Raw genomic sequence first — 11,832 nt, 5'->3', positions numbered from 1 at the left:
AGTAGGATGATATTATGAATTAATATCATAATTTCAATAAATATTTGATAATGAAGAACTCATAGAGATAAGGAACTCATGGTAGTGAATTCACATGTCATTTTATATTCAAAAAATAAAAGAAAATAGTATAGGGTTTAGGTTCAATTTTTTTTTTATTGATTTTTAAATAAAAAATCATGAGTATGTCCTAGATGGCCTAAATAATGGCAATAAATTGTAGCATTGGTCATAATACTAAACATCAATATGGGCATCAGGACTCTTGTCTTGGGTGGTAGCATATTCGAAATGGATAAGAATTTTTCCATCATTCCCTAAATACTAGCTTCTACCTAATGGTTTCTCCATTGACAATTTATACAACCACATCGAAAAAAAATAATGAAAGGCTACTAAGGAAGTTCCCCGAGTTCCAATAACATATATCACATCTAAAAAGACAAGTAAACTAAATCTATTCTATAATTCTTAAAAATTGTTTTTAATTGTTTTTAAGAACAAAATTATGTTTGAGAATTTAAATATGAAATACAATTTGCTTAGCTTATTCTTCATAAAATTACTACGTACTTATATACAATATAAAATTTTATAAAATATCTTTAGAAAACTATCTAATGGTAATACTCTTGTTTGGATGCTGAGAAATTGTTGAGCTTACTACTATGTCTATTGTCTGGTCCTCTAACAAAAATGCAAACTTAGTGGAACAAATTAATAAATTAAATGCTTGGGGAAGAAGAACTAGTAATAAAATTGCTTTAATTTAAATAAAAAAATTAAATGCTTGAACAAATGATGACACTTGATCCTGCTGAACGTGATGCCTTTTTGGCAAATGAAGATACCAAGAGATGGACTTCAAGCAATCAAGTTTTGGAACTCTAACAAAAATACAAACCCATTGGAACAAATTAAATTAAATTAAATGTATGGGGAAGAAGAACTAGTAATAAAATTGCTTTTCATTTATTTAATTTAAATAAAAAAATTAAATGTTTGATCTTGTGTACTATATTTAACATTTTGGGGTTTACCAAATGATGTCCATTACTTGTGGGAATATGTTAGAAACTAGTGAAATAATTGTTAACCATTTGTTTTATGGTCCTAATATATTCTCTAAGATGAACATTTAAGAATTTGTTTTCTCCATTATTTTGCATGAGTAGAGGAGTTGTTTGGAAATATTTTTAAAGATGTAAATTTCCTTTTATAGGTACCATTATATACTACTACAATTTTCCAAAGTGAAAATGACAGAGAATGAATGAGTTTGATGTTGTACTTCAAGCTATTTGAAAGTTTCTTAAAATAACTTCCACTTCATTTCCAAGAAAATATCAGAGTAAGAAGGACTCATTTGTAGCTTTCTACTTTTGATCATTGCTGTGAGTTTGAAAAGCATAGTTTTTAATACAAGAAAAATGCTTAAAATGAATAATTTACTCATGTGGATGGTTCCTGAGAAGCTAGTCTTTATTTTAGAAAGGCTTAAAGGTCTATTTATTGGGCACAGTTTATTAATTAGTTTGTATCCTTGTTTCTTTCCATCACAGAGGTTAATTGATGATGAAGTAGAGATGGTAAGAGGTTTTGATCTCGATATAATTGCACCATTTAGGGAAAGACTAAAGATACCGGGCCGACTAGTAAATATGAAGGATCTTCATTTAAGTGCAGCTGAAAGGAAGCTAATGAATGACTACAACGAAAAACCTGTTTTATCATGTCCGCAACATGAGTTTTACTTGGTAAATTTCAGTCCAACTTTTCAAACATCATTAATATAATTTATACCATTTTCTAAAAAACAAATCATTGCATTTGAATTTCACATGAGATTAAACAACACTAGTGCATATAGAAATATGTATATGTGCTTTATAGAATTTTTCTGGAAACTCTTATAGGGGGAAAATTATTTTGAGATTGATTTGGATATGCATAGATTCAATTACATCTCTAGGAAAGGTTTTGGAGAAACCTAAGTGCCCTGTTTCGATTCAATGGTAGATCCCTCTATATTTCTGAAAACTGAGATTATGAGAAGGGGAAGAAGATGAGAAAGTGCCAAAAACTTTACATAAAACAAGCCAAAAGGAAGATTATGACCAACTTCAACCTTGATGCTTTGTAGCTCCAACAATGTTTCTCTCATAGTGGCCCACTGGTAGGGCTAGGGTTTGAAGAGAAAAACTGGACAGAGCAATCATAGGATGGGAAGCAAATGAGAAAGTAAACAAAAATAACATAAAAAAATGGTCTCTATGTTTATGTGGACATATGAGGACTACTTTGAACAATTGTTTTGGATGAAGCCTACTTTTAATATTAAGTTTGGGGAGAAGCCCATTTTGGCCCAAAACTCCATGAAATAAGCAACTACACTACGTAACCTATTTATATTTTGAAATATTTTCAATAAGAAAAGTTTTAAAAAAATTTGAAGAGAACAAATTCTATCTTCTCTAATTTAAACAAAGAAACAAAACATATGTTCATATATGATTAAGGAGTGAATTTGTCATCTTTCCATCATCCTTGGACCTAATTATTGTATGAGTGAAGGACAATGTTGAAACAATTTTATATTGTATTTCATCTGTCATCATAATGGATCATTTGATTAATGGTAACGTGTATAACATGAAATCACGTAGAAATGACATAAAACTGGTGTGTGAAATCTCCAAAGATATCTATGAACGATATTCATCCTATCAAGAGATACATCTATATAGTAACAATTAAATAGATTATCCTGAAGTATATGTACAAGTAGCTTAATACCAATACAAAGGCAAATCTTCATACTATTCTTCTTCTTCTCTTATTTTTTTCTTTTCCGTTGTCTCTCATATTGACTTGATTGTCAAAGGGGATCTATTGAAATCCCCATATTCAACATATCCTTTTTCTTGTAGGTGGTCTATAGGAAAAAGCAAGATCAATTGATTGGTCGACTCACAAAGTTAATAATAGTAGTAGAGAGGAAAATTCAAGGAAGAAAATTAAGATTACAACCACCTTAAAATTCAACTAAGATACAAAAAATTATCTTAGAAGTTAATTTTTATGCCTTAACATTCAATAAATATGTTACATCATTTAGATGATGAGTCCATAAATAGGTGTTATAGAAAAAACCTAGAACTAATTAAGCTTGTTGGTAACTCAAAAATTAAAGAGTAGATTACAACTACCATGCATGAATTAGTTTCATTTGACCATAGAATATTAAGTTAGTTTATGAAAAAAATAAATATAATAACCTAAATATTACACTTTTGTTTGCTTTTCAAAAAATTTGAGGGAATTACGAGAAAAAGAAAATAAAGAAAAAAATAAAAGAAAAAAAAATGCATTCGAAGTTCATAAATTGTTTTTATATATTTTTTCAAAATAATTTCACTTAATTTGTTTAACTTTTATATAAAGATTAAATAAATAAAAAAGTATGCATTTTTAACTAATATTAATTGTGATTAATTTTTTAAATATTTTTATTATAAATTAAATATAAAAAAGTCATTTTTTTTTCATTTTTGAGTTCATGATAAGATAATTCAAAGTCACATTTGGAAAAATAAAAATAAAAATCTTTACCCTAATTTCCCATGCAAACTGTTTCGTAAGCCTTTCAATGTTGGTTCTATGGGCTTCTTTCTTTCGTATGGCATGGGCTCTTTTCTCGTCTATGAATCTGGACAGAAAAAAAATACTATCCGGGCATCACTTATTGCTACATGGCGGACATTAAATACTAAAGCTTTAAATGTCGTAAACATTACATCAAGACTATTCATGAGCATAAATGTTTGATCTTAAAGCATGAAAACCGTTATGCACAAGCCAATTAAGGCATATGGGAAACATTGTGACTTGGCTAAGATAAATAGTCATCAAACATTAGAATCTAGGTAAGCAACAAGTTTCTAGTAAATTTCTGCTTGTCTTTTCCCTATATTAACTTAAAGCTTCGAATGATGTGCCCGAAAAAACCATTTGGACACTCCTTATTGTAGGTACATTTCCCATTCACTCAGAGGAGGCTGGCTGGATTACAAATTGTTGATTGTGCACCAACCATTGGCACCGTACGTGGAAAGTGAACCAAAAGCTAAAAGAACACATGGCCAACGTACCTCTTGGAGCCCATCCCCATTGGTGGACGTGGATGACCGATTCCACGCATGGCAAACTGAAATGGAAAAAAAGCATGAAGAGTACGAGAGGTGTATGCAAGCCCTACAACAATACACAAAACAATTGAAATAGGAAAACAAAAAATTATAGGCACAAATGTCTTCTGGGTCCCACATGAGCAAATGAGCCACCGCATGCCTAGTTGGACGACTTCGAGACCTACTTGAAGTCGTACAATGAGAGCTCCTCCATCTGATTATAAATCCTCACTATAAGTGCATGACGTATTATCCACTAGTGGTGTCCTTACTTTGCCCAACTAGGTAATTCCAAGCAAATGTGCGCGATTGAGAAAAGTTGAATGGATGAAGCCACTATGTCTATGCAACAAAAACATACGAGAAGTTTTGAATGGGAACCACGAGTATTGGAGGCCCTAATAGTTCATCTAAGGCAACCTTAAGAAGAAGTGTCACCAAGTCGTATTCCCCAACGCACAATGCCAGAGTTACAACCTAAGGGTCGTTTGTTGAAAGCTTGTCTTGGTTCAATAGGTAGACGATTGGATGACATGCTTTCCATGCCATTTGGTTCTCACATCATAAGCTACGATTCTCCTAGGGGATTTGTTGTACCAAAGTGCATTATGTATGATGAATCGAGTGACCCCTTCAACTTCTTGATGCACTTCCAACAAACAATGACATTGGACATAGGCAATGCCTTCCTAGTATGCAAGGTATTTCCAGTCAATCTTCATGGTTTAGCTCTTTAATGGTTTCACCACCTTCCTCGAAAATTGATTAACTTCTTTAAGGATAAAGCAAAGGCCTTTGTGGCTCATTATCTACGTTCCGCCTAGCAGAAGCAGAATATCAACATCTTGCAAAACATTAAAATGCTAGAAAACAAATCATTAAGAGATTTTATGAAGTAATTTGGCCAAGTGGTATTGTAGGTAGAATCATATAGTATGGACGCTTGATTTTCAAAAAAAGTATAAGTCCGAGTACACCTTCCTTCAAGTCCCTCGCTAAGAAGCAACCAATTACTATGGACGATCTATTTCAAATAGTAGATAAATATGCTACGCTTGAGAATGATGTTCAAGCAGCCTTTTAATGGATTCTTGTTACAAGCCAAACCAAAAAAAATAGTAGTAAAACATAAAGCTCTAAGCCACTAGACAATCGGTTAAGATAAGGTAAACGAAAATATTCTCAACAGGGGCAACAACGACAACAATCATCTCCATTCACCCCATTGACAGTCTCCTGTGAAAAAATTCTGCCACTCATCTAAGAATTACCTAAATTCAAATGACCAGAGCCCATCAAAGCCGACCTGACTAGAAGAGATCAGAGGCAGTGATGCTCTTAGCACAAGGAGCACGAACACACTACAGAAGAGTGTCTGCACTACTTAGTGAAAAAGTTGATAAAATTTGAACATCTAAAACAAAACATTCAAATAGCTAAAATACATTAAGACACTGCTTGAGAAACACCAAAAGAGTTCTTGTTTCTCCTATGACATAGTCAGCGATGATAAACTATATTCATAGGGGGTCGGTGAGCTATAGACTCTAGATGGAAAATGAGGAGAATGATTAAGATGAAAACTATAAAAGAATGAGTAAACACAGTCCAATGCACCTTTACTATAAAGAGTGTTTAACCCATTGACAAACCCATCACCTTTCCTCAAGTTAATCCTCATCGGGTTATAGTGGTCGACGAGGACACATTGGTAATGACACTTGGACTTGACGATTTTAATGTGTATAAAACTTTAATCAATTCGGGCCACTTTGTTGACTTGCTGCAAATGTCAGCTTATAATCAAATGCGATATTCACCAGTTGCCCTAGAGAATCCAGGTTGTGTGCTATTCTGATTTAATGAAACCATTACCATATCTCTAAGAGATGTTGTGCTCCCACTTAATGTAAGGTTCTTTGTTGTGGAAGATTTGTCACCATATAATGCCATATTGGGACAATCATGGTTGAACAAGATGAAAGTCATTCCGTCTACTTATCATTAGATGATCAACTACCTAATAGAGATAAGCCAAGTGGATTTGCATGGGAGTTAACTAGCTACCCAGAAATGTTACCAATTCACAATAGAAGCCAAATAAAGTGTCCAACATGAAAAAGAACATGAGTCATTTGCGAAAAAAACTAAAAAACAATTATAGAGCCAAATGCAAAAAATAGTGAAGGATAGAGACCTTTTGGCAGCAAATCCATTCGAACAATTGGCCTTATTAGAAGATAAAGAGCATGTGACTTATGTTAGTATTATGCTAATCGAATATGAATGTGATTGTTTGTGGAAAGTGTTAGGAAGGAATAAAGACGTGTTCACATGGAAGCACTCTAACCTGCCTGGGATAAACCCGACCATAGCGTCCCACAAATTGAATATCATTTTTTTTGCAAGACTGATGCAACAAAGAGTTCAACACTTCCACTCTAATTGAAAAAAAATCATGCAAGTTGAAGTGGATAATTTATTAAAAGCTGGATTTATAAGAGAAGTCTTCTATTCGAACTAGTTGGCCAATGTAGTGTTGGTACAAAAGAATGGCGTAAAATGGAGAGTATGCATCGACTACACAAATCTAAATGATGTCTGTCTAAAAGACAGTTTTCCATTGCTCTGCATAGATTAAATAGTAAACGCTGTAGTAAAATATGGGATGTTATTTTTCCTTGATGCCTTCTTTAGGTACCACACAATACCTATGTTTCCACCTGAAGTAAAGAAAATAGCTTTCGTTACCTCGTAAGGATTGTACCACTATAAGTCATGTTGTTTAGATTAAAAAAAATGCAGGGGTCACGTACCAATGGTTGATGACTAAAATTTTCAACCCTTTGATAGGTAGAACAATGGAAGTCTACATCAACGATATCTTGATCAATAGTGAAACTTGTCTCGATCATTTTCACTATTTGGAAGAAACTTTTGAATTGTTTGTGGACCCGCATTTTTCACGTGCGTCCCCACTCGATCGGCGAGACTCGCTTTTTATTTGTAAAAAATTAATTTTTGGAAAAAGTTGGAGTCGCCACTTATTTTATTTTTATTTTAAAGGGAAAATAAAACAAGAAAGAAAAACCCTAAAATGTGACTCCATAATTTTTGGAAAAAGCATGTCTTTGAAAAACCCAAGTCTAAGTCCGGGGATCAGGTTACCTATTGGGAAGGTACCTTTAAAAGGTAGCACCCCTCTAAGCCCTATAAAGGTCTCTACTAACTAAGTTAAGGGGAATGTGACAATTAATCAGTTAATTATGGATACCTAAGTAGGCTAGATGGTTCAAAAAAAACTAGCATGCCAAACAAAATCAAATCATAATAAAGGAAGGTTAGGATGCGTACCTGGACCGTTTCTCAAGCACTATCATAAAACATCGATGGTTAATTTAAACAATATATCATCCAACATGTGTTTTATTAGAAATGATCAAACAATGAAACATGTATATTAGAACACTCAAGCATTATTAGACATAAGCATTATTTCACAATGACAGTCATATTCACAGAATTCAGAAAGTAGGTGATAGAGGACATACCTGGATAGCATAGATAATTTGTAACGTGCTTCCTCAAGTTGTAAGGGGTTAGGTAATAAATAATAAAATATAGAAATCCTAGCATGCTCGTTATCTAATTAGCATAGCAAAAGTGATCATAGTATACAGAATCATCAATTATCACATACATCTTGTATATTATTCTTAAAAAATAGATAGACGTGATTTCAACAAGTGACAAAAATGGCAACAAAAATAATTTTTGAAAAGATTTTCTTATGTAGGGGTTTCACCAATTCCCCAAATTAATATACACGAATTTAGCCTAGAATTATCCCATTTATTTGGGACCACAAGCTTTGATTCGTGTTTTTGTTCAAAACCAAAATTTTTGTTGAAAACCGAGAAGGATGTGAACCGAACAAGATATGGTTGCATATTATTTTTAAATAAATAAATAAAAAAAAAAAAGGAGATTTTGATCCTGAGGACTCTAATGAGTTTTTGAAATAAATTTTTTTAAAATGATTTTTGAGAAAAGTATTTTATTTTAAAATAATAGGGATTAATTTGGGAAAAAATAAAATATAAGAAATAAAATACCGAACAAAACAAAAATGAAACCTCAAAGTAAAATATTTTTTTAGTAATTAAAAAAAATGATAATGGTGATGGTAGAGGCCAATCTTCATGATTTTCCAATGGCCTCAGAAAGAAAGTCAAATTAAATGAAGGATCACTAACAGGCAAGACATTCTAAATTAGACAAACTAACAAAGTATCAATTCATAAACTAACCGTTAGGATTTTAAAAGCATATAAGCTAAGATAAGGGTGATCGGGAACTAACATTAATGATTTTGAAATAAAAACTAAAAAGGGATCAATTCGGGTAAGGAACTAAAATTATAGAAGTACCTAAACTAATTATAACGAGTTTGACTAAATTAAACTAAAAACATGAACTTTCAAACATAGAATTAATTCTACTAATGAACCAAGGCAAACTAAAAATATATACTTTCAAGCATGAAATTAATTTTATTGATGAACCAAAAATTGTGAGAGTGTCTAAACTAAATAGATGAATTAAATTAAATCAAAGTACACTAAAAACATGAACTTTTAAATAAAGAATCAATTTTATCAATAAGCTAATAAAACTATAAAAAAACACATAAACTAATTAAAATGAACGAAATTAAATCAAAGAATACTAAAAATATGAACTTTCAAACATGGGATCAATTTTACTAATGAATTAAAACTATAAAAACACCTAAAAATAATGAATATAAATTATTAAATCAAAGCAAACTAAAAACTGAAACTTTCAAACATGGGATCAATTTCATTAATGAACTAAACTATAACAAATATCTAAACTAAATATAATGAATCAAATTAAATTAAAACATCCTAAAAACGCAAACTTTCAAATAAAGGATCAATTTTATCAATAAGCTAGTAAAACTATAAAAACACATAAACTAATTAAAATGAACGAAATTAAATCAAAGAATACTAAAAATATGAACTTTCAAACATGGGATCAATTTTACTAACGAATTAAAACTATAACAAATATCTAAACTAAATATAATGAATCAAATTAAATTAAAACATCCTAAAAACGCAAACTTTCAAATAAAGGGTCAATTTTATCAATAAGCTAATAAAACTATAAAAACACATAAACTAATTAAAACGAACGAAATTAAATCAAAGAATATTAAAAATATGAACTTTCAAACATGGGATCAATTTTACTAATGAATTAAAACTATAAAAACACCTAAAAATAATGAATATAAATTATTAAATCAAAGCGAACTAAAAACTGAAACTTTCAAACATGGGAACAATTCTATTAAATGAACTAAACTATAAAAAATATCTAAACTAACTATAATGAATCAAATTAAATTAAAGCAACCTAAAAACGCAAACTTTCAAACATAAAATCAATTTTATCAATGAATTAGAACTATAAATGTATTTGAACTAAATATATGAATCAAACTAAATCAGAGTAAACTAAAAACATGAACTTTTAATATAGAATCAATTTTATTAATGAACTAAAATTATAAAAGTATCTAAACTAATTAAAATGAATCACATTAAATCAAAGAATATTAAAAATATGAACTTCCAAACATGGGATCAATTTTATTAGTAAACTAAAACCATAAAAACACCTAAAATAATGAATACAAATTATTAAATCAAAGCAAACTAAAAAAAAACTGAAACTTTCAAACATGGGATCAATTTCATTAATGAACTAAACTATAACAAATATCTAAACTAAATATAATGAATCAAATATTAAATTAAAGCAACCTAAAAACGCAAACTTTCAAACATAGAATCAATTTTTATCAATGAATTAGAACTATAAATGTATTTGAACTAAATAGATGAATTAAACTAAATCAAAAGTAAACTAAAGACATGAACTTTTAATATAGAATCAATTTTATTAATGAACTAAAATTATAAAAGTATCTAAATTAATTAAAATGAATCACATTAAATCAAAGAATACTAAAAATATGAACTTCCAAACATGGGATCAATTTTATTAATAAACTAAAACCATAAAAACACCTAAAATAATGAATACAAATTATTAAATCAAAGCAAACTAAAAAAAAACTGAAACTTTCAAACATGGGAACAATTCTATTAAATGAACTAAACTATAAAAAATATCTAAACTAACTATAATGAATCAAATTAAATTAAAGCAACCTAAAAACGCAAACTTTCAAACATAAAATCAATTTTATCAATGAATTAGAACTATAAATGTATTTGAACTAAATATATGAATCAAACTAAATCAGAGTAAACTAAAAACATGAACTTTTAATATAGAATCAATTTTTATTAATGAACTAAAATTATAAAAGTATCTAAACTAATTAAAATGAATCACATTAAATCAAAGAATACTAAAAATATGAACTTCCAAACATGGGATCAATTTTATCAATAAACTAAAACCATAAAAACACCTAAAATAATGAATACAAATTATTAAATCAAAGCAAACTAAAAAAAAAAACTGAAACTTTCAAACACGGGATCAATTTCATTAATGAACTAAACTATAACAAATATCTAAACTAAATATAATGAATCAAATATTAAATTAAAGCAACCTAAAAACGCAAACTTTCAAACATAGAATCAATTTTTATCAATGAATTAGAACTATAAATGTATTTGAACTAAATAGATGAATTAAACTAAATCAAAAGTAAACTAAAGACATGAACTTTTAATATAGAATCAATTTTATTAATGAACTAAAATTATAAAAGTATCTAAACTAATTAAAATGAATCACATTAAATCAAAGAATACTAAAAATATGAACTTCCAAACATGGGATCAATTTTATTAATAAACTAAAACCATAAAAACACCTAAAATAATGAATACAAATTATTAAATCAAAGCAAACTAAAAAAAAAATTGAAACTTTCAAACATGGGAACAATTCTATTAAATGAACTAAACTATAAAAAATATCTAAACTAACTATAATGAATCAAATTAAATTAAAGCAACCTAAAAACGCAAACTTTCAAACATAAAATCAATTTTATCAATGAATTAGAATGAATAACAAGTAATTAAAAGAATGACAAATATATGAATAACTGAATGAATAAAATCCAAACATTTTCAATCTGAAGCAATCAATCACAATTAAATAGGGATCAAATCAAGATAATCGAAATCGAAAAACAATATGCAATCTTTCTAAAGGTTTAATCAGACCATTGAATTAAAATTATGAATAGAATAAATTAATAAATCAAATCGAAACCTAAATTGTACCTAAAAAAAGATTAATTAATTAAACTAAGAAATCAAAATCAATAACAAAACTAAACTAAGGAGTGAATTAAAACAAAACTAATTAAATTAAACTCACTAACACATTTTAACTATCATATGGATTCAAACAAAATTAGCATGGACCTATGAATTACGAACAAAAAATAATCAAAACTATTTCAAAAAAACTCACCTGTATTATCAAAAAAAAAATATGCCTTTGATGCGTTAAGGTGGCTCCCCTTTCTGTGTGGATTTCTCTGTTTCCTCTCTCT

The sequence above is a fragment of the Vitis vinifera genome, chromosome 12 (genome assembly GCF_030704535.1).
Source record: "Vitis vinifera cultivar Pinot Noir 40024 chromosome 12, ASM3070453v1".
Classification (NCBI taxonomy): Eukaryota; Viridiplantae; Streptophyta; class Magnoliopsida; order Vitales; family Vitaceae; genus Vitis; species Vitis vinifera.
Note: the sequence above shows the minus strand (reverse complement) of the source record.